Genomic DNA, 25,773 nt, shown 5'->3' on the forward strand with positions numbered 1-25,773 from the left:
TATAAGGTCTCTCTCTCTCTCTACTCTGCTGCGCTACCTTCTAAAGCTTGTACTTATTATGCAGAAGGCAGCTCGTATAGTGGGCGTGGCTGCAGGCAGTGCAATAAATGAGTCTGTGCTGCAAATGCGTTGATAATAATACGCACACATACATATATATGTATATACGTAAGTGGTATAAAAGTTGAGGAAGGGCCTGATTGGTTGAAGCGAGATCAGCAGTATGTTCTTCTATACATTATATCATAATAAATAGGTTAAATAAGCAATATAATTTAGGTTTAAGCTGAAACTCACTTTATGACAGATCTGAATCACATGATTTCTACATCATCAAACATATCTGCATATATATATATATATATATATATATATATATATATATATGGCTACTTATACACATTTCTACATCTGATCATGTATGAGTTAATCATTCAGTTCCCGTTACTTCAGATGAATCAATTAAAAAAAAATAAATAAAATAAATAAGTAAAAATGAATCAGATTTGAAAGTTATATGGGGAATATGGAACTAAAAAAAGGCAAAACATAAGGAGTAAATACTTCTTAACTTCTTAGTCAGAAATTTCTAAAGAAATAGCGTATATATGTATATTTTACAGTGTTGTGTTTCCTTTTCTTAAAGAACAAACTGTATATATTGTTAATGTTTTTTTTTTTTTTTTTTTTTTTTTTTTTTGTTATTTATTTTATTATTTAAAATATTGCTTCTTTTTATTCAATATTTTAATCTATTTTATTTTATAAAAATTCCTTTTTAATTTTATTTTTTGCATTTTATTTATTTAATATAATTTTAAATTCAATTAAATTTAATTTTTATTTAATTGGGGTTTCTTTTCATTAAAAATATTTGTATTTATATATACATTTTATTTATGCATATATATTTTTAATGCCGTTAATTTTTTAGTTATTTTAATTTAGTTGCAAATGAATACAATATTATTTATTTTTATAAATATATATATATATATATTATTATTTATTTTTTGTACTTTTGTTCTCCAGCATCCTCCAAATATTTTACTCATATAAAAATGATTTCATTATATGTATTTTGAATTGGTTTTCTATATAAATTGAATTAACTTGATATAATACATATAAACTCTCGACTTAATCTCAGCTAAATACCTCGCTATGCGCTTCTCATTAATTAATAAATCCAGGTTATTTAATCGTGCGAAAAAAATGAAAGAAAGATTCGAATTACAACTTCGTCAGATTTACGGATATTTTGCACGAAAACAAAATGATTTCTAGGTCATTGACAGAAAGAAATGCCACCACTTGGCCTAAACGGAGACGGCCTACACACATACACACACACACACAAAGATATATTCTGCTTGCTGTCGAAGAACATTAATCATTGCCAGTTAAACAATAAGAGCCACAAACAAGTGGCATGTGGCATGGGCAAGGGAGAGACGGTGCCCATATTGTGTGTACATAAGAAAAGTGAAACCCAATGACTGTCAAACTGCTTGGCCTGTGCGTGTGATGAACAATGTTGAACAAGCACAGCCAGACAGAGAGGGAGAGGAAGAGAGAGAGAGAGAGAGAGAATGAGATGGAGAGAGAAAGGGAGCGAAAATTAGAAAGACTGTGTGTGATTGGTGTAGGGGGATGAATGAAAATAAAGCTTTTCTGGAGTACAGCCTGTTGAAAAGGTCAAAGTTGATGACACAACAAGAATTGGTTAAGTGTTTCTTTTGCTTTTAGCCAAATTGTGGGTTAAATGCCCTTCATGAAGCGCCAAGTGTATGTGGAAGACAGTGAGAATGAGCTAGAAAACTGAATATCAGATATATAGGGTTTCAAGCGTTAACAATATCATATAGATGAAAGATAAGCAAAGAGCCTCAATCAAAGTGGAAATGGAACTGTAACAAGAACAAGAAAGTGGAGCTTGTGCTTATAAAGGAAAGAAAACTGTAGAAGAGCAATATGTTTTTTAAATATATATATCGATAAGAGATATAGGAGCAAAGTTATATCATTCGAGTATGTAAGAGAGTACTTATTATTCAGGCAAATTTAAAATTGAATAAATATAGAAGACAACATCAAAAAGTAGCAGTAGTACAATAAATTTATATAATTTATCGATAAATGTAAACTGCATTATTACGTCAAGAAATCTAGGTTTACATAAAAAATAGAAATATGTAAAAATATTCTGTATCAATATTCTCAGCTTAATAAAAAATATATTATCCAAATAAAAATATAAATCTACTACTACTACTACTACTACTAAATTTAAAGAATCAATCTTCTACTATCTAAAGTTATAGATCTGCAACAGAAACGAAATTGAAATCGATAAATGTATCGAACAATTTTAAGGTTTATCCAAGAAGAAAATACTTTTATGCTATCCAACTAAAGCTCTTTTATAAAATATTTTGCTCGTGTTTTATATTATACATAACGGTTCTTTAAATAAAATGAACATGATAGCACTTGATTCGAATGTCAACTTATAAACGCTACAATGTTTACGCCAAGCATAACAAACTTGTTGACCAGATTGTCAAGACACACGCCCCGCTTTAGGGCATTAAAATTGTTAAGAGAAGGTCGACATTTATGTGTCGAAGGTTGATGAGTGTCGGCAGAGACAGTGTCAGCACAGCAGCACATAGAGAAAGAGAAAGAGAGAGAGTGAGAGAGAGAGAGAGATAGAATGGGTGGTAGGGAGCGCTGGCGGATTGCAGACTAAAGAATGCGGCGACCCTTTTAATAAGCAGCGTCGTCAGTTTTCAAACACGGGCCGGGCCCGGGTCCGGCTCCAAGTCCGGGTCAGAAAAATGCCATAAACGTCATCGGGTGAGCGAATGCGGCTCGTACTCTTTAAGCTTTTGTTTGTTTCTATGGCTTGTAGAGAATGAAATGAGCTACGACAGCTACGAGGGGGTGCTTGGTGCTTGGGTTCGCAAAAAGTGAAATCTATAATAAAATTTTCCATTTTACACTTTTCATTTTGGATCTCGCGCGCGCGCGCGTAAGACAATGTCAATGTTTTATCTACCCACTCACAACGGCACCAACACCGACTTTTCGCACGCAGTTAAAATTTTCAGTGTTGTTTTTTTTTTTTAGCCCCCTTCTTAATTTTCCTCAAGTCGATTTTTAGTGACTCGTCATAAATTTCCAGTCAAGTTGCTTTATCAATGCAACACGCAACGGAACTCACCGACTCGCACATAACTTTCGCTTGAACGACCAGCAATTGGAATTATAAACTCAGGCATCATATATATAAATACATATGTTGTATATGTACGTGTATATTATGGGGGTATGAATTATAAAACTGAGACTACTTAACACTCACGCTGCGGCGAGAAAGTCGTTTATCTATTCAGAAATGCGCTCTTGACTCACCTGCAAAGAGATAAGAGTAAAAAAGAAATTAATTAATATTAATATTAATATTAAACAAGTAAGAACGTTGCAATCGGGCTTAACTGACTGCACAATACTCATTCAAGCCAATGAAGTGCGAAAAACCCATATTCTCATTTCACTGTTGTGAATGGGCATAAAAAATATAAAAATATATATATATATATTCATATAGAAAATAAAAACCTCGTGACACAATCGGGGGTTTCTACGCGGACTCTTTGATATACCTATATACATACATATATCTAACATATATATTATTTATTATATATATATCACTATCTAATATAATATCTAAGACCCAACAATATGCAAATTTATTTAGCATTTTTTTGCATTTTTATTTTATTTTAATTTTTTTTTTCTCCCCCTCTTATGCGCTTAGTGAAAGGAACTTCGTTCGATGTTGTTATGTAAAGTCTGATAAAAAAAAATGCATATTTAATTAGCAGTTGATGACGCAAATCGCTTTGCGTTTATTTCATTATTTTATTGGTAGAGCCAATCAAAATGTTAACCTTTTTTCACCAAAGTAACTAATTTTGTTATGTATAAAATTATAGAACTGCAACTGTGTTGCAATAGATATAATATTTTAATACCTTTTTTCTTTATCTTGGTTCCAATTCCTCTGCATCGCTATGAAAAACTGGTTTGAATTAAGGGCAGCTGTCTCTATTTAAGAGTAATTTTTAATTGGGATTTAAAACTTATTTCCAAACTGTCCAATAATGAAAGTTGTACGGATAATGAGGATAATACGAAAGCCTACTTTCATTATTATATTAATTGATTTTATATATTATGTATGTATATAGAGTCTCAAAATAACAAATAAGCAACTCTATTTCACACAATTTTTCGAATAACTCCCAATCTTATCTATGAATTGAATTGAATTGAATTGAATTATAAACAAACGTATGTACATTATAAATCGGATAAAACCACACAAGTTTGAGCTAATATATAATATATTGTAACAACGCCCCATGTGGGGTAGAACTAGCTATAACTATATATGTATGTATTCCACAAATGAATCACTATTAAGCTACTCCATAGTTAAATCTATAAATATATTTATCATTATGCAGTCATTTCTTGATTATTCATTTATAAAATAACCCACAAAACATTTAATTATATTAACAATATATAAACTCAACTAAACAATAAAAAATTGCTTTCCACTTAAAAAAAAAAAAAAAAAATAAAAATAAATTTTAATAAATCTAGTTAATTTATACAAATACTATTTATAATATTATAAACTAGTCGTAGAGCTCTATCGCTAACTGAAGCAACATCTATAATTCACTCCACCAGCAGTTGAAACATAAACAGCTATTTAAAGAAAAAAAAAACATAAATATATATGTATGTATATACAAATACTATACATTATAAGGTAAATAAATGTTTATTTTGTCAAGCTGATATGAGCAATAAAAACATAGCCTGTCATTAATTAAACCAATTATTTGGTCAAAAAGAATGCAAAGTTATAAAAAATCAGCGAAAAGAGGGCATGCAAAAAAAAAATGAAATAACACTGAGTAAAACAAATAAAATAAATGCCCAAAAGAAAAAAGACAAATGCAAAAAGTGAAAAAGATAGACAGATATCATAAAAAGTCAGCAAGGGAATATAAAGAATATATATATGTATACATATATATATAAAATAAAAAGAGAACCAGTTGTGGGCGCTATTATATAGAGTTTTGCGGTTAACCCGCAATTAAATGGTATTCTAGTGAACTGAATGTGGTTTGGTACATGTGCTTTCAGTTGAACCCATTTAGATTATGCATACACACAAATGCATAGACCTATATACAAACAAACATACATATATAATATATATATAGTATCTCTATAAGCAATTTCAATCTAAACATTTTTCTTTTTCGTAACCACAAACTGATAAGCGATTGTATAATACGTGTGTACATATATGTGTGCATGTGTGTGTGTGTGTTTGCGCCTGGGACACAAACTCGCAATCTTTGACAACTTATCAGCGAGTGCAAATAAAAACACAGAAGCTATGTATATACACAATCGCCCAGATATAGGCGCTATATGAACAGCTATAGCTATAGTCAGCTATAAAGAGCCCGCCCGAGTTTCACGCAAAAGCAAAAACAAAAACCAAATTCACTTTGCCTTGGACTTTGTCGACCCAAATTTTTAACTGGAATTTCGTTTTCTTTTTACTACTTTGAATTAAATACACATATACATAGATATAGATACAAAATATAGATAAAAATTTGTATCTGCCTGAAGCTTTATGCACAAATGCAAATGTGCTGATTTTAGTCTATAAAATTCAGGAATGGAAAGAAAATTGAATCATTGCTATCAATTATATATTTTCATTTGTCATTTCTACATTTTCCAACAACTTTTCTTACTTCACTCTGCCCTCTGCCAGCTCTCCACTGTGCACTCATTTTTTGCTCTATTTTAAATTTTATTGATCAAACTGCGTGTGCAACAACAATAACAACAAGGTCAACCACATTTTTATACTCTACTAAAGCCATTAAAATTAGGCAAATTGGTTAGAGGTTCCAGTTTTTTATTGTGAGAAGAATCAAAACAGCAATGTTTAAGGTATATCCTAACATCTCCTAAATCTAGACGAAATTAATAATTATAATCAATATTAATAATATTAAATAGTACCTAATTTATAATAATCAGGACTAATTTTAATATTGACTATCAATTGAGGTAGGTAAAAAAAAAAGTTGAGTAGCTATTGGAGAACTCCGTCTCATCGCTCTTTCTTACTATCCCTATCCCTTTTCTTATCCCTATCTATCTGTCTATCTCAATCTCAATCTCAATCTCAATCTCAATCTCAATCTCAATCTCAATCTCTATCTCTATCTCTATCTCTATCTCTATCTCTATCTCTATCTCTATCTCTATCTTTATCTCTATCTCTATCTCTCCCTCTATCTCTATCTCTCTTTCTATCCGTATCTCTATCAATTAGTCCTATGCCCTCTCTCTCTCTCTCTCTCTTTCTATCAATATCTCTCTGCGTCTCTGTCCCCATCTAGTTCTCTCTTACTCTCTCTCTCTATACTTCACTCTGTCTCTCCGAGTCTCTTAACATGGACTCCTACTACGTGCTCTACTAGTTCTTACGTCTACGATCATCACAATATTAATCAATATTCATAGTTATCATGATGACATCATGATCTCCTATCGCAATGCTGTATTTTTTTATAGATCATAAATATGATAATAATATAGATAATAATGATGACAACATATGCATCGCCAATGCTACAAACACACTGATAATGATAATATTAATACCGATGGTAGTTAATAATAATAATAATGATCATAAATATTATGCTGATTGTAGCTGTCTGATTTTCTTCAAGTTATGCACTCAGCAGAAGAGCTCTTTAGCATGCTTCAATAATTTGATTATTTTGTAGATCCATAAGCGGTTTATCAGGTATATACATATGTCAATATGTATGCATATATATTATGTATATATGTATACATGTCTGTATACACATCTTTCATTTTCATGTTCAAGTTGTATTTTTGCATTTCGGATTCGAAACATTTATTTCACTTTCGCACTTCTCGTTCGCTCTGACCTTGTTTCATGTGCTCCATTTATTTATTGTTGATTTTTGTGTTGTTGTCGTTGTTGTATTACTTGCGCTCACGCACACAATACAAAAACAATTAAAAGTAATTTCAACTAGATAATAAATTGCTTGTTAACAATTTAGCCAAAGTGAAATTCATGAGAATCGCAAAGAGCGGCCAGCAATAAATATTAGTTTTCGATTGGGAAAAAATTGAATTCTATTGCGGCTTGTTTTACAACACTAAAAAGTTGACAGCTGTCAAAATAGATGCGCCAGATGGCCCACATGGCAAAAAGAAAACTGAAAAACCATTGGAAAAATCAAATCAACAAACTGAAACAACAACACGAATTAGACAAAACAATGGGCGAGAGCACAAAATTTAGGCCAAAGACAAACAAAAGCAGCTACCAAATTGCATTAGGCCAAATCACAGTTGAAAACTTTTGAAGCATGAACAAAAAAAAAAGGAAAAGGTAACAGAAGGCAAAATAAAAAGAGAAAAAAAACAAGTAAGAACGTTGCAGTCGGGCGTTACCGACTGCGGAATACTCATTCACATCCCATCAACAATTTAGTAGTTAAGTTTCGTTCTAATACTGTAGAATATACAGGTTTTTCCGATTTGCCACGCCCCAACTGGGCGTAGACACCTCATTTTTGGTCAGTTTTTAGAAAGAGATAACGTTACCCTAACTGCAAAGTTTGAATGCTTACCCTAAAAAAATGTGAAAATTACAGGGTACTTTTCGATATGCCACGCCCCTAAAGAGGCGTAAAAATTATTTTTGGGGAATCGATAGAGGAGGCTACCAGTAACTCAACTATCCAAATTTGAAGCTTCTAGCTATTATACTTTAGGAGATAAAAACTTTTGCGGTTTGCCACGCCCCCTGTGGGCGGACATATATCCGACAAAACTTTTTGGTCTTGGGTGATCAGTCCGAGTATATATACAAAATTTGAGGTCTCTGCCATCAATAGTGTCCAAAATATAGGAGAATTTAAAAAATCACTATATCTTCAGGTCCGATTTGCCACGCCCCCAACGGGCGTAGACTTATAATTTATCTTCACACTTTATAGAATCATACCATTAGCTGACGTGCAAAATTTCAGCATTCTAGGTTTATAACTTTAGGAGATACAGTTTTATCCGATTTGCCACGCCCCCAATGGGCGTAGATATATCCGCCATAGCTCGTGATCTTGGGTGGTCAACGCGGACCTACATACCAAGTTTCAGCTTTCTAGCTCTTCAACAAACATGATTTCTGGTATATCGGAAAATGCATTTTCCGATTTGCCACGCCCCTAGTGGGCGGATCGGGAAAATTTTAACACTTTATAAATCGGAGATATACACGAGTATGTGTTCCAAATTTCAAGTCTCTAGCTTCAATAGCGCCGAAATAGATTGCGTTCATACGGACAGACGGACAGACGGACGGACGGACAGACGGACAGACGGACAGCAAGACGGACAGCAAGACGGACATTGCACAAAACCAATATACTGATTCACTTTCGTGAATGAGTATAAAAACTGCTAAAAGCCCGAAAAGCAAAAAAAGAAAAACGAGACATGTTTGCGGCAATACAAGCAAAGCATAAACTAAAACAAATCGCAACAACAACAGCAGCAGAACAACCTTGACAACAATTAAGACACACGCACGCACTCACACACACACACATGTGTCTAGAGGGAAGCTCGCGTTTAAAAACGCGCGCGTGCAAAAACGCAACAAAAGTCGCGCCTCCGAGGTAATCAATCAATGTAAGCGCTTTCAAACGCAGTCAAGACAAGGACAGCGCCAGCGGCCAAGAGTGTGAGTGAGAGAGAAGAAAAGCTCAACTGAGATGGCTATAGAGAGAGCATATGGGCATGAGTGTGTGTGTGTGTGCGTGTAATTGGTATTGATAAATTAAGTAAGCAAAGTGTGTCGAGCACCAGAAGCTTGTTTAATGAACCGCAGCAGAAGCAAATTGCGAAAAAAAAAAAAACCAAAAACAAAGCGACACAGAAAGAAAAAGCAGAGCAAAGCAAAAATGAAAAGAGAAAAAAAAGAATATATTGTCGCAGATATAGTGTTAATAGTGCTTTGATTGATTTAGTTAAAGCAAATTGTTGACTTGATAAACAAGTTGTATTTAGAACTGTAAACAAGAGCTTCTTCAGTTTCAACAAAGAGACAAGCCACAAAATACATATAAAATTGTATTTACTGTATGTTTCATGAAAATTTAAGCAGCTTTCCCTGTATGCAAAAATGTCCTTGTACCCCAGCTATAGGCATATAAAATTCTTGAAGTTTTTCTAACGAATATTCGCAAAATTGAATTATTATGGAATATCTGTCAATAGATATCAATACTTCAAATCAGTCAAAAATAATATTTTTTAAATATACATAGTATGGACCATATATGTATTTATAGATGTCATATAAAAATCTATGATGAAAGCAATGAATTAATAGAGCAATTTTGATTCAAACATGTTGAACATTAAAATTATTCGTAGATTAACCTGTTTTTATGCTCTTGTGAAGTGAATAAATTTTTTATTATTATTATTTTTTTTTTTTTTTATTATATATAACGAATATATATTGTGTAATATATGCACACATATATCGAAATAAATATTCCGATATCATGAAATTTATATATAAATATAATATATATTTATGAACTATTTCTCAATATTCACGTTTTTCTATATAATAGAACCTCTTAATACCTATCATAAAATTATATTTACATACATTCTATTTCAATCCTTTTTTGAATGCAAAATAATAGTTTAAAAGAAATAATCTAAATATTTATATTAATGAACTAAAACTCCTCAATAGTTATTAATAAGTTCTATAATTACTGACTTTCTTTAAATTCCTTTTGCATATATATGATATATTTTACAATGTTATATATGTATATGTATATACATTCCAATATAATTGTATTTTATTTTTATTAATTTTTTTTATTTATATAATCTTAAAAATATATTTAATTGAAATCCTTATAATCAATATTCAATAAAATATCTTTGTTAATATTATATATATAATATATTATCATATTATCATATTATATAATGAATTTAATATTACTATATTATATTATTTTCTTATTAAATCAGTATTTTAAACACACATATACATTTATATTCTCATTTATGTTTTAACCTATGGCAAACTGTAAATCTTTATTTCTCAATTTTAATTAAGTTTGCTATCATTTCTCGCCCCGAACAGTTCAATAAAAGCATCTATTCTTGGCTTACACACCCCATTCTTCGGGCCCCCCTCTCAGCTGGCCACGCCCCTAATGTGTTGCCTCACATTGTGCACATTAAAATTCCAATTCCGCACAGATGCTTCAAAACAACTCAACTTGACTTCGCTCGTTTGGCGCTACTTTTGCGGCTAAATCCCTGCAAAAACACACACACACACACACACACACACCGTCCGAGGACTCTGCTAGGATAGAGCTGGAATTTTGCCCTTTTCTCTAACCATTCATTTGGCTCCGCATTCAGCAAACGTTGTTTTCTTTTGAGCTTTTCTAATGTGGCCCACACGCTTTTAAGTTGAGCGCCTAAAACGCTTCAACTAGAAAACACAAACACACAATCACACACACACACACACACACAGTCGCATGCAGGACACACACGTCCGCCTTTCCTTTTACTTTGAAATGCAACATTGAACTGTCAACCGTTGCACCGCACACACACACACGCACACTTGCACACATTGCATGCAATTTCCAAATGCAAAAGCAGAACTAAGTGAGGCCTAGTAACAGACGTCAGAGGGAAAGCCAGCTGGCTGAAGGGAGCGGGGCAGGGCAGGACAGGGCGAGCCTGGCATATTGCGTCAAGTCTAGTTGAGCGCCAAGTTTAGAGTCTTTTGCATCTTTGCCAGTTGCAAGTTGCATGGCCATGTTGCACGTCTGTTGCTGTCTGTGGCAACCAGATAGGGGAGTTGCTGCTGGCTCTGGCTGGCTTTTGGGTCTGCTCTGTTTCTTCAGTTATCTGCTTAGCTTCGTGTCGCGTGGGCTGGGCTAGGAGTTGGCAGTTGGGGGTGGCAGGCAAGTTTAATGGCGGCTATAACCCAGAAATTGCATGAATACTCAAGTAACGCCCCACCCACCTACCCGGCCAGCCACACAGACGCCCAACCGCCCAGACCCAAGCCGCTGCCACTCCACCTCCCTGTGCGCCATTGCAAGTCCAGTAACATTTCCCGACTTGGCCTCGTACATAAATCATCATTGCTTTTGAGCTAGCGTCGTTGTCCTCGACGCTAAAGTTGTCCTCGTCGCCAAACACACACACACACACACGCAAATACAATGTTATATATATATATATATACTGTCGTCCTGCGTCCTTGGCGCTGCTTCCCTTTATTCCACTGTCTTTGGCTTTCATTGGAATTCCCTTTGTTTTTTTTTTTTTTTCTTTTTTGTTCGCTTTAAGTGGCAGTTTCTTTTCGGCACAGCGAGTACTCTCTCTCTCTCTCTCTCTCTCTCTGCATGGCTTACTTCCCTTTTCTTTCAGCCCTCAGCCCGCCCACCACTTGGTGTCCTTTGAAGTTTTGTTTATGTGCTGGTCGCTTGGCTGCTGATATTTTATAGCCTCATTGGCGGCAGTTACGCTTCGGTTTTGGCGCTCTAATTGAGCGTATGCCTCGCAACCAGTACCCGGAATCTGGCATGCCACCGATAAGAGTCTACATATACATACATACATCTACATTGCATATATACCTATATAAATCAGGGTAGAGGCAATATGATTTACATTATTGTATTGCCATGGCGCGGTTGCTTCATAGTTACAGCTCATGCATAATTATGTTCAGTTAGCTCATTATACAATTAATCGATAACAGGCATTCGATAACTTACCCAATTAGTGTAAATCATCAAATTTAATTGATAATTATGTTCGAAATGAAAATTTATAATGAATAAATGAGGAGCCGCAAAAAATCTATCGACTTATCGATAACTTTAGATCTTATATATTCTTGAAACCTAATTTATTACATATTTATGAAAATGAAACTATAAACTATTTAAATTGCAATATATCTATCCAAGAAAAATCAATAAACCATTTCCATATGATAAACTAAAACATGTAATTAATTAATCGATAATCACTCGGGGGTGAAATACAATTAGCTAAAAATTTCACACACAATAAAACTCCGTTACTTATTAAACTATAAGAATATACAATTCCCTCGCGCTTAGTATGCCAAGCAATAATCGTTTATCGATAATCCGCTTATAAATTACTTGATTGTTATTAAACGTGTTAGGCCCTATACATATATCGATTACCTGAAACTTTTTTGTGGCACTGTGTATTAATTTCCTCAGTTCACACATTTAGCCATTAAGCTAGCCAGAGCTCCACGTGTCGTATACTCAATATATTTTCGTATTTCCGTCTCTTTCTCTATCTCTCTCTCTCTGTGTGTGTGTGTGTGTTTGTATGTAGTGCTCTTTGAACTACTCTTTAGCAAACAATTTGATTAACTGCGCCTCAGCGCCTGTCAACGGCGTCATTATTATCAGCTTTATCATAAACATAATCAGTAGAAAAATTTCATGAAACGAATTTCGTTTGTCCGCGCACATTGAAATCAAATTTTGGCTAGCAGAGATGATGACGATGTTGATGATGGCGATGCTGAATGCTGATAATAATGGTAATGGTAATGATGATAATGATGATGATGATGACAAGCCTGGCATTCAAAAAGTTAACCAACTTATAAATAATAATCTCTATGCTATAAGCAGCTTTTGAGCTGGCGCACGTTTCATCTGCCTGATAGTCCAACTTTTGACGCTGATTAATTTGTGAATAGCAATTCGAGCAAAGAGCGAAAGAGACAGAGCAACAGAGAAAGAGAAATATATATAGAGAGAGTGTGTGTGATGAGAGAGGTAACGATTGCTGCTGGCCTGATAAGCATTGCGTTTCGAGTTTTTGACCCGATAAGACAACTGACTGACTTGTTACTTGGCTCTATACTTTGGGTTTTGTTTCTTATCTTTCATCGTCGTTGTAGTATTGTTGTTGTTGTTGTTGTTGTTGTTGCTTTTGGTCTCGTTTTATGAACATTTTTGCACGTTTTGTTTGCTTTTGTAGGCCCGACTGTTTGCTTTCATACGTGCTCGCTCTCAAAGCATATCTCATTTACATTGTTCCCCTCATATTGTCTTTTTTCTTTTCATTTTTTTTTATCATTGCCGTAATTGTCACAGAACATTCTGTTGAGTTTGCAATTTCACTTCAATGGTGATGATTGTAAAACAACTTTGATTAATCGATAAGCTTTGAAAATGTATCCAACATTTGTTTACTCTTTCTGTCCTGTTTTATTTGCTACAGGTGAGCATTTTTTAATCTTAAGCTCTATAGTATTATATAACTTATCGTTTATCGATAGCCTGCTTTATATACTGCAACTTATCGTTTATCGATAGCCTGATTTACATTATTCTAACTAAACATCACTTTGAAACACGATCTACACTTATCTTCTTTCGATTCGATATATCAAATAAATCGATAAGATCTTTGTTTTGCATATTACGACCACTTATCGCTATTTCCGATTACTTCGCAATCGAATTGACACACGACTACCAGCTTAACGAATTATAACAAACATCGTCGTTTGCGAGCTACTGGAATCAAGATGCTTACCAATTTGCTTGGCAACCTATCACCGATAACATCCACAATCACTCACACACAAACACACACACAGAGAGAATCGTTAACCGCAACCAAAAACTTTAACACATTTTCATTTCTTTTCAACGCGCGCTCACAAAAACAACAACTGCAAGAGAGTGGGGAATAACAAAGTTGGAGCCACTCACAGACCATGTGCGGAGCGGGAAAGGGAGAGAGAGAAGTGAGGAGAGGAAGAGGGAGAGGCACGTAATTTAATAAAATGCCAAAGTCCTCGACTGCACATTGCACGCCAAAACAGACGATTGGACGAGGCGGACAGACAGAGAGACGACGAGAACGTGAGAGACATGTGCCGTCAGCGCCGGCTCAACCTCACGGCTCACCTGCCGCCCACGCGTGAGTGCTGCCCTCACACGTGCACACACACACACACACACACACACACACACACACTCACACAGCTATGTCTCGAATGAAATTGCAATACAAAAGTGTATAAAATGAATGTCCGTGCCTTGCCAGTGGCTCTCGCATTACGTTTGCCAATTCACAAACTGTTCCAAATGTGAATTATGAGAAGGTTGTGCAGCATGCGAAATAGCGGTAACTATATATATGTATATGTACCTATGTACGTGTGTGTGTGTGCTTGTAAGAACTTTTTACTGAATTTTAGAGAAACTTGTTGGCCAATGAATGGTAAAAGAAATTGCATCAATGCCGACAACGGTCAACGAATAATAAATGAGACGATACAGAGTGGAGTGGAAAGAAAGTTCGAAGCGTTACTTTGTATCTACAATAAAAAGGAGTTTAGTCAATTTGTAACAAGTTAAATTTAGATCAATGTGGATTTCAGCATGGAAAATATGTTAACTAGACTTGGAATTCATATGTTCTACAAAAGAAATATGATATTTGATATGATATGATATGATATGATATGATATTGGATTACGAAAATCCTACTATAATTCAAATAAGAATGATTTGCGACTTATTATTGCAAAACAGATCAAACTCAAAGCAAAACTATTGTTAATCGAAGAGATAATTCTTTTAAATTTTCAGTCACTTATTGTATTGAAGAATGATCTATCATTTGAATCATCATTAATTCATTTTATTGGTCATTTAAAAGCATTATCAATTATATTCATAATAATTAGTAATTACAAAAAAATATTATTATAAATAAAAAAAAAAAGATCTAATCGATAAAATATTACTGAGTTACACTCTATATAAATTTTGTAATTTAAAATATTACACCAAAAATGCTCTTATAATTACATAACAGATTTTTTCAATTTTATAAAACATTACAGTTCACTTCAATCGATAATTTGTCATATCTATTCTCAGCATTCCAGGAATACAACAATAATAATGAAAGCTTAGACCTGAGAGCATCCATTGCAGGCAATTAAAATTCAGCAATTCGTGTAAACACTTTACGCATCTCGTTTGGCTACTCGTTTTCAGCATTTTATGAACGACCGTTTGGCACCCGTCCAACAGCTGCCCAAACTACGGCACTGTAAGCAGTTAACTGTAGTTTTATTTCGCAATGCGAAACACTCTCTCCCAAACACATACACACACACACATATGAAAGTACATTTCATTATACTGTCTCTCTCTTTCTCTCTATCTTCTTACAGCAACAACAGCAAACATGCTGATTAACACTTCATTTTGCATGCAGAAACTTCAATCACTGACGGCAACAACAACAACAACAACAATGGCAATATGAGAAACGTGTCGATGCATGTGCACCATGAATGTCAACGCATAGTACCGGGAGAGAGGAGGCGGCGCAGCCGAATACAAAAACCAAAAGCAAATGCAGAAGCAAAACTTAACCCAACCCCCACCCACCCAATTGAGCATACAAAACATTGACGTCGTCTGTCGTTGCCAGAGTCGTTGAGTGCACATCCTCTCTCACTCTCAGTACTCGCTCGTTCTCTTTTTTAGTCAGCCCTTTTTTGTGTGCATGTGTGGCTTTGTGTGTGTGTGTGTGCGTGGCTGCGTTTTTTTTTTTTTTTTTTTGTTTTTGTTATTTTTTTTATACCAAATGCGCATAGTTTATGTCTATGGGTTTTTATTTAGTTTTAAACGTTTTCGCATGTTTTTGCAATATGCGCATTAGTTTTAATGGCAATGGCCAACATAAAAATACCATAAACGTCATATTAAACCACTAGCTGATGCAGTTACAACTGCTGCTGGCTCTGCGGCTGCTGCTGACGCTTGGCGCCAACGGCGCTGCTTTGCTGGTTTGTTGTTATTGTTGTTGTTGTTTGCTGCGTGCAGCAAAGCAATTGTTGTTAACGCACGCTACTTGTTGAATATGCATAATTATGGTAATCTAAATAAAGTCTAAGTGATGATATTTTTTATGTAAAATAATTAAAGCAAACTCTAATTTGATGCATTCATCTAGATAAAACATTAAACATACTATTAAAGTTAATTAATTTAACGCTCTTGCATGATTATTATACATGTACTCATTAATATTAAATCTAAATATCCCTACAAAGCAGGTCAACTCAAATGGCACTGTTGAAATCTAATCGAAAGATCATCGGTATCAAGTCGATTATTAACTATCGTGTGAGATTATAGCTGTAGTTGGTTGGCTCGTCTTATTTGATTTTCATTTTCTACTTCATTTTTTAGTTCAGCTCGCAAAGCAAATAAACGGATATAATTGAAAAAGAATAGCGCAGACAGACATGTGGCGCCCAGCAGATAGTGGGAGAGAGAGACAGAATCAGATAGCCAGCACATTGTTGTTGCCCTTGTTGCTATTTTATTTCCATTTCATTTGAATGCAAATTCTTTTATTCAATGGCAAAGAAAATTCCACAAAATCCAGCGTAACAGCGTCGCCCACTTAACGCTAAGATGGCAAAAAACAAAAAATAAAATAAAGAGCAACAACAACAAAAACATCAAGTAAATTTAGTAGCAAACACATGTTGTTGTATTTGTCGCTGCCGGCGGTTGTTTTATAAATAAACGGCAACAAGCTGCTCGCAGCTCAAGCGGCAACGAAAATAGAAAACAACGACAACGGCAACTAGTGCGTAGACAGCTATAGCCGAAAGGTGAGAGCAGAACGGCAGCGCGGCAAAGAGCAGAGCGCATACGAAATACCAAGCATCAACTCAAGCACCAAAGAGCGCACGACAAGAGACAGAAGAGAGAGAATAAGAGAGACAAACTTCAGCGGAAAGTGAGCCTGGCTCAAGCACAGTTATTTTTATTCAAAATTGTTTTCTTTCTCATAAATCGTCTTTTTCTTTTTAAATGAACTTTGCATTATCAGCTACTATTTTTAAGCTAATATGTATAAAAAATTATACGAAATTTATAAATAACTCGCTAGCCACAATTTATGGCCTTATAATTGGCCCCCCTCAATCGCATTTGTGCAATTTTCTATTTTTAGCCCGTTTATTTATTTTATATTTCTTTTTTCACTCTTTCTTTTGTTGTTATTGTCGATGTCTTGCATGGCATGCATATTCACTTGTATATTTTTTTATTGTATTTTATTTTTTACCTTGTGCTTTGAATCGTTTCACCTTGCCGCTTGATTTATTTTGCTTGCCAATCAACTGTTAAGTGTCCTATTGGCCTATGCTGTTAATTAGACATACATTTGCCTTTGTTGCTGCTTCTTCTTTCTTTTTTTTTTTTGCTTAACAGATGCAAAAATTGCGCATGATTCAGAAATTGAGCTGATGAACATGTTTTGAAAATGACATTAATGTGACTCATATTGTAGCCAGAAAATAATTAATTTTTTTAATTCGCCAAGCAATAAAAATGTTTTTCAAATCAACAGAAGAAGTGTCAAAAATGCTAATGCCTTACTTCAAATAAAATCTTATCAAATAACATATGTATTACTCTTCTACTTTAGGCATAACACTGTGATATCAGTGCCAAATATGCTAATTCCTCAGGTCTTCTACAAATCATATCATTGCTCTTCTACTTTACGCATACGAGTGTCAAATATGCTATGTACACTTTCCCACGCGCTAGAGTGGGACAGATAGAGGGACAGCTCACTCCACTTTCATATTAGCGCTCTTAAAGTCACCGATCAACTGCCGTTAGGTAAAGAGAGCGACAAACTAAACTCAAAGACCTAATTTATGAATTTGAAGTTCATATTAGCACAAAAGACAACATTTGTTTTTTCCAGTAAGCACTGCACTCTTATTAAGACCCAGTATAAATGAACAAATTAACGGTCAATAATAAAAAAAAAAAAACACACACACACACACAATCAATATAAAGTGCTCATTTTCCGAGTCAGCAAACGCGCAAAGTAGATGTAAACATTGCAGCATTTTAATATCAATTATACATGCTGCACTCACACACACACACACACACACATCGATATACGGCCATATGTATGTACATATGTACGATACACTTAGTAGAGGGAATACCCCTGCTGGCAAACAGCAATCAATAAACATTACAATAACAACAGCAGCAAGCTAAATGCGACAAAAACGTACCAGAGAAATTTTCAACTAAAAGCCACTCAACTAATAAAATAAACAAAAACAAGGCAAATGCGTGACAAAGAGTGTTTGTGTATATTGCGTGTGTGTGTGTGTGTATGTGAGATGAGCAAGGCTTGCAATATACTTACATACACACTTGCACGTTAAGGCATTTTGTTGCTGTGTTTACAAAATACGCTGCCTAGAAGAGAGGCAGAACTTACATACTAATCCACAAATAAACAAAGGCACACGCACACATACTTAGAGACTCACGCACACAGCAGGAAGCTCACAATGAGCAGAGAGAGAAAGAGAGAGCAAACGGAATACATTTTATCGATCGTTAGGCAACAAGACTGAGAGACTGAGAGAGACAAAGCAGAGCAGAGCGTGTAGAAGAGCGTAACTTACAAACGCACACAAGCATAAATATTTCATGTGCAAGCACTGCATTAATATTTCAGTCAGTTGTTGCTGTTGTTATTATTGCAGCTGTTGCTCCCGCCGCTGCTGCTCATAGTAAAATGTCGTATTAACACCTAATTGTGGCAAAGCAGTGGGTGAGCACGAAACGCAGAGCAGGAGGAGAGCGGGCGTGCATGCAGAGTAAAGCAATGCAAGGCTGTCCATTTAAATTTGAGAGCAATTCAAGTGTTGTTCTTTTCATTACAGTTCTAGTTCTAATTACTCTTGTTTTTGTTGTTGTTGCTTCTAATATTGCTGCCGGCTAGTGTGTGCAGGACGCTTAAGAGCTTCAAACAGTAAAATAAAGAGAAATGCACTAAAAATTACCCGTTTTTAATTATTTTTGAGTATGTTGAGAGCAGAAAGCAAAGCTGTCAAATATTTCAAGTAATTGAAAGATAACAAAGAAAAATAACAATAAAAAAATAAAATTAATTTACTTTTAAATGTAAATTTAACTCTCTATTAATTCTTTATTCTCTAGCATTTGCAGTGCAACAATAAGTTCTTTATATATATTCTTTTAATTCTTTAGATCAAACTTGGAATTCAGATTATATGATTTTTAATATGTATATAATATGAATGTATTCAATAATATATATTTATATATATTAAAGTAATTTCCTTATATAGTATTAAGATTTCATGATTTAAAAAGGCAGGAATTTTTATTATATTTTTCCTTTATTATTGAATTTGGTTACTCTATATTTTTTCAGATTTTTCTCTACTCATTTTCTGCTCGATTTATAATAAAAACATTTTGACGCCCAATCAAACATTATTCCAAAAATTAACTATTTAAATTGCATTTGATTCTCATATAGCAACAGCTTGCTTGGGGATTTTTTTCATCCCTTCCCATATAGTTTATCAAATAATGTGTATTCCCAACATTTAATGAAACTAGTGTCCCAGCAAAAAAAAAAAAAAAAAAAAAAAATGTAAAGGGGGTTAAAACCCATTGAGAAACATAACAAAAGTACTTCAGTTAACCGTTGCGTGACATCGAGAAATGGAACAGGAGTCAGGGGAGTTTGATAGCAGCAAACAGGGTCTTATGAGCAAGGGTTGAGTTATATATACCAAACCAAAAACAAACAACAAAAAATTATGTGATTCACATATACTTGAGTAGCATTGCTCTTTACCAAGCCATTGAGTTGTATAATTGTATTGTTCGGTTATTTGATATTTTCCACAAAATTGTTGAATGTTCGACATAAAAAAAAAAAAAACAACAAATTGATTTTGGGTGGGAAATGGGAACTGCAAGGAAATACATGCATATTTAATTACGATAGCCATATTAAATCATAATTATAATCGACTAAATAAAAAAAAAAAAAAAAAAAAAAAAAAAAAAATTCAATTGGTAAATGAAGTATTATCGATAGAGAGAAATACAAAAGTATTATAAAGAAAATAATATTATTTATTGTGATTATTTAAATTTGATTTAAATTGAAGCATAGCTAATTGTTAAATCATTGATATATTATAAATGTTTTCAAGCTTTACACAGTTTATCGATTATCTGTCAAACAGTAAGAGTTATCCATAGATAAATCATTGTTGTATAGAAATATATTGACAAATTATATAAAATAGTACATTTCTTAAAATGATTGTTTCAAATAATTTGTAATATTATCAATATATTATGAGTGTTATCAACCGTAATTAATATTATCGATTTGAATTTACTGCATAAAACATTTTTATAAAATCACATAAAATACATAAATTGAACAAATAACTCTTTCGCTACAATTTATTTGAGATTCTGCACGACGCTGTGAAGCTTGCAACTTTGTGGCAAGCGTAATTGGCCTACATGTGGCACGTTTCTCACGCGAGATACCAGCGAAAGATGAAGCGGCAGCAACAAAATCGAAGAAGACCACACAACTTCCTGGCTGCTGTTGCTGCTGTTGTTGCTGTTGTTGCTCAACAATCAAACACAAACACTCATTAAAAAGTCCTTCAATAAAGGCTTCAGGTTACAATATTTCAACCACGACAAATTTTTATCCCTGCACCGGAAATACTTTGGCAGGCAGCTCGTGCGAATGAGAGACAGAGAGTGCGTGAGAGAGAGAGAGAGAGAGAGGGAGAGTGAGAACAGGGCGGGCGAGATCTAGCGACTCCCTGAAGGCGAATCGCTGGCCAGAGCATTAAGCACAAAAGCAAACAAACAAGCAATAGCAACGGCGACCCCAAAGGCTTGTCGAGGACCTGTCCCCACAACCAAACCCTCCCACCTCCCCACGCCCCTTAGCTGTCAATATTAATAACAGCTGAAGCGGGGGAACGCGAAACGAAAGAAGAGGGAAGAAAAAAAAACCGTCAACTGGAAATAAATGGCAAATAAGTTTTTTGTTTTTATTTGCGGGCAGCAGCCACGAAGGACACTAACCGAGCACCACCCCTCCTGATGCCCTACTCCGACCCAACCCCAACCCCTACACGTGCCCCATTTGACCGGCGCTTTCTCTCTGACAGCGGAAAAGTGCAACTTATTTACTGTTTCCGCGTCGTCTTCATCGTTGGGCGCCTTCAATTGGGGCGGTGTGGGGGTGGCACAGTGGCTGCCCGGGTAAATAGATGAAATACCAAGAAACGAGAATCAAGAACAAGAAGCAGCAGCAGCAGGAGCAGGAGCAGCAACAGCATGTACCCCGACTCGCAGTCCAACAATAGTGAAAGGACCTTAGTTCAGCTTACAAATACCCAAAAGGCCTTGAGCACACACACACATACACACATAGATAGAGAGCGTGACCATGGAATATGTTTACATCGATAGATTATGAATTCCGTTTAAGGCAAACACGATTCTTCCCCATTTTATTTGCATAGTGAACGCAATCTATTTAATTAGTTAGTTATATAGAAATTATTTCAAAAGAAACTATATACATATATCTATATAACTCTATATCTGCAATGCATATGCAAAATTAGTTATAAAATATTTTTTAAAGAAACTATATATTTATATATATTTTCTTCTAAAATTTATAGGGTATCAGCAATAAATAAAATAGACAAACATATAAAAAATTTGTTTTTTATAATTTACAGGGTATACTGTATAGATTGATTTTTTTATAATGTACATATATAATTATATATATACAAATATTTGGAAAAAAAGCTTTCCTTAATTAAATTGTTTACAAATTAAATATAATTATAGACTTGTTTATCTTTTTGTTCTTTAATATTTTATAGGGTTTCCTTTCTGCTTCTTTCATAATTTAAGGGGAATTCGCCAAGCAATTGCCAAGTTAGTTTGCTATATTTATATACAAATATTTGTAAAATAATCTGTATCGTCTAACCTTTTTGTTTAATCATTTACAGGGTATACACAATGCAGAATGTAAAAAGCGATCTACATTACATAGTTTCACCTCCTTTATCAAAAGGAAACAACTACTTATAGTACATCTACCTGCTTTTCTCTTTAATAATTTACAGGGTATCCGCAATACAAATGTCAAATGGCCGCAGCAAAGGACTTGACAGTTGCACTCGCAATTGCAATTGAAGCTCCCAGTTGGCTTAAAGTGGCACTTGGCTGTATGTGTGTGTGTGTGTGGTGAGTTGCCACTTGCCACTTGCAAGTGGCAAAAGATACAGGTAAGACTTGGCCAGGTCAAGAGAGGGGTGCGCTGCATCACTTCGTTTTGCCAAGGCAACATCAACAAATGTCGTGTCCTTCAGTTCTCAAACTGCAACTGAGCGCCAATGGGCGTGGCATATGCAGCACATGCAACAGTTAATCATTTATATGCGCTGCAAAGGGCTGCCCAGTTGCCGTATAAACAATATGCTGTCACACGTCCAGAGGAGACGACGCGACATCGACAACGCCTTGAACAAAGCTCAACAGCATGGGCATTACGAGAAAGAGAGAGAGAGAGAGAGAGAGAGAGAGAGAGAGAAGAGCAAGAGTGAGAGGGAGCGTGCTAGAGGCATAGATAAAAGCAGGTCGAGGTCCTCCAGAAGGAGTGGCCCGCATGTGAAATGCATTAGCAATAACAAAAACAAAAGAAACGATAGCAAAGGTGACATTCGGTACAATCAATTTATATAGATATACATATATAGATCACAAAACTGATATCTATTATGAACAGCAAGTGAGGCATAAATATAATAATAGAAAATAATAATTTCTTGAGCAAGGGTCCCACTATATATTCTATATAAATATATAATATAAATATCATATACAAATATTTGTATAATAATATATAAATTAAGTTTTTGTTTTATTTTCACTTATAAAATATCAATGGCAATGTTTACTATTTAAAATTAAATTCTCGTGTTCACATTGCTTTATCAAAAATCCTTTTTGCAAAGCTATTTTTAACATTAAAATTTAATTAAGCATTAACATTTAATTCAATAGAATTATATACGAAAAATTCTTATTTAACTCAAGCTAAATAGAATGTTAATTAAATGCTAATTTCTATAGAATTCGTATAATTTGAGAAAAACTGTCACATAAACTCTTTTCATGAAAATTCTCAACATTTTTAATAAAGTTCAATAGAATTTAGACTTATTCAAGTAAAGTTAGCTTTATTAAGAAAAAAATATTAAGCTGTCATTAAATGTAATGTAAATGTAATGTTTAATAAACTCTTAAAGAGCTCATTTATTTAAGAAACCATTTATAAAATAACTCTAAATGGAACATTAAAAAAAAAAAAAAAAAAACATCGTGGGATATTTAAAAAAAAAAAAAAAAATTATTTATTTATTTTTTTTTTTTACAATACACATGTTGTTTATAGAAAACCTAATAAAAATTGAAATTTTAGGTAGTTATAAAAATACTAAAAAATCTATAAGAAATACCAACAATAACATTTTTAACCACTTCAATTTATCTGAATACATTTTTGTCTAATTAATTATAATTTCTCACAAATCAATTCAAAATTTATTACAAGATAAAAAAATAAACTGTTTTCAAATTCACATTAATTACAATTTCCCTGAAATCAATTACTTCAAGTTAAAGTAACTGTTTCTAAATTCATCTCATTAGCAACTTGAGTATATCATAAGCATATATACATATATGTATATCTACATACATATATTGCACTTAAATAGTTTGTACCAATTCCGTGTTCCGCTCTACAAACATACACACATACATATAAACACATGTAGCACACATCAAACTGAATGCATGATTCATGTTGCAATTTCTTGTACAAATAACCCAAAGTTCATACGAAAATTCGTATTTGAACTGTGGCGCCAAGCCTCAAGCCAATGGCCTACCAATCAAATAAATCCCAGCCCTTTTGCAAACGGCGACTCCTCGCTCCATCCTCCTCCCTACTCTCACTCTCACCTCACAATCTCCACGCACACTTAAGCTATTGACCTACACACCTAATTGATATGCCGCGCGTTGACTCAACAATCAGAAGGCAAAGCCCAACTGCCCAGCCCCAGGTAGGGTGAGAGCAGTGAGAGATGTATTTAGGGTGTGTGTGTGTGTGTTTTTTTTTCGCTTTGTATAGGGTTCCTTTATAGGGGACCTTGGCAAAAATGAGCAGAAATCTCCCCGGGGATTTCAGTTTTTATGTTGAAATTATACATTTTATTATGTCATTTAAATGCGATGCCGGAACAAGAAGAAGAAGAAGCGCCAGTCAGAGCGGCAAGTAGAAAAGAGAGAGACAAAGAGAGAGAGAGAGCATGTAAACTAAACAGACAGTTGTTGCCACTAGCGCCCAACTAGTGCTTGGCCCTAGCCTTCGGCCGACCATAAATCAGCAACAGTTAGAAAGGATGTAAAACAGCAGGACGCAAGGTAAAGTCCAAGTTCTCACTCTCTCTCTCTCTCTCTCTCTCTCTCTCTCTCTCTTTCTGGCAAACTTTGCTGTAAATTGTAGATGGCAGGGGTGAGGGCGATGGCGAGGAAGAGAGTTAAATGTAGAGCGTTACGGAACCACTGCAAAGCTCTGGTTGGGGTGCAAGTTTTATGACTTCGCTTCAGGATACAAGAAGGATACCAGGATACACTAGGCTGTCGCTATGTGAGCAGGTATGAGTGCGTGTGTGTGTGTGCGTTTGTTCAGCGGGGCATATGTAATTTTCATACCTTATAAAATTGCAAAGCGTGCAACAGCGAATGAAGAAAAGATTTGCTGTTAATACCCTATAAATACCTGAGTGGGGTTGCCTACTCATAATCTTTATGATATGAATGATTTCATAAAAGCTCGATTTTAAAAAATATATATACATACATATATCATTATTTTCTACATCATTTTCCGACACTATTTACTATAGTAATTAATTAATTATAATTTTAATAAAAATAAAAATAATAATATATAAAAAACTCGGCTATTTATTTCATAAATAAAATTTCGCAATTATTTAGTTTATTATAATTGGCTAAGCCTTAGCTACTCCTACAGGGTATCTGATAAACGAGCACACTCTCTCAGCTGGCTTAATTCTACTTCATTTTTTATTATTTTGATTTTTGTGCGAAAAAGGATTTGGTGAAAAGACAAACCGTCATGACAGATGTTTTGCCGCCACTCGAGGGATGCAGGCAAGCGAAACAGCGACTGGGAGGCAGACATAGAGTGCCAAAAAGAGAGAGTGAGAGAGACGGTGTCTCTATGGAGAGCGAGAGAGAACAGGCAGTATTCTTTTCATTGTGCTGCCAAATTGTTTTATGTGTCCATCGATAAAGTAAATCACTTCCCTTAACTTTTATTTCGGTTATATACACTGTTTCCAAAACTGATTTAGAGTATATTGGCTTCACTAAAAAAAGTATTACATGCATGTGGAATGAAACTTTTAAGACTTGGGGTAAGTTAAGATTTTTAACTTTTATTTCACAGTTTCCACAGTTAACGTTCAT

General features: G+C 34.4%; 1 protein-coding gene and 1 long non-coding RNA gene across 8 annotated transcripts in view; both read right to left on the reverse strand.

The window, feature by feature from the left end:
• The window catches only part of LOC149269904 (uncharacterized), a 50,778-nt gene extending 41,092 nt beyond the window's left edge, over positions 1-9,686 (reverse strand). Inside the window, exon 1 of the long non-coding RNA XR_016268951.1 lies at positions 4,044-9,686. This is a non-coding gene — a long non-coding RNA (uncharacterized LOC149269904). The remainder of the gene's footprint in view (positions 1-4,043) is intronic.
• Positions 1-25,773, reverse strand: part of lilli (AF4/FMR2 family member lilliputian) — a 121,071-nt gene that overhangs the window by 85,371 nt on the left and 9,927 nt on the right. The gene's annotated exons all lie outside the window — the stretch shown is intronic.

Source organism: Drosophila arizonae, chromosome 3, assembly GCF_054131065.1.
Source record: "Drosophila arizonae isolate 15081-1271.41 chromosome 3, UAZ_ARI_1.0, whole genome shotgun sequence".
Lineage (NCBI taxonomy): Eukaryota > Metazoa > Arthropoda > Insecta > Diptera > Drosophilidae > Drosophila > Drosophila arizonae.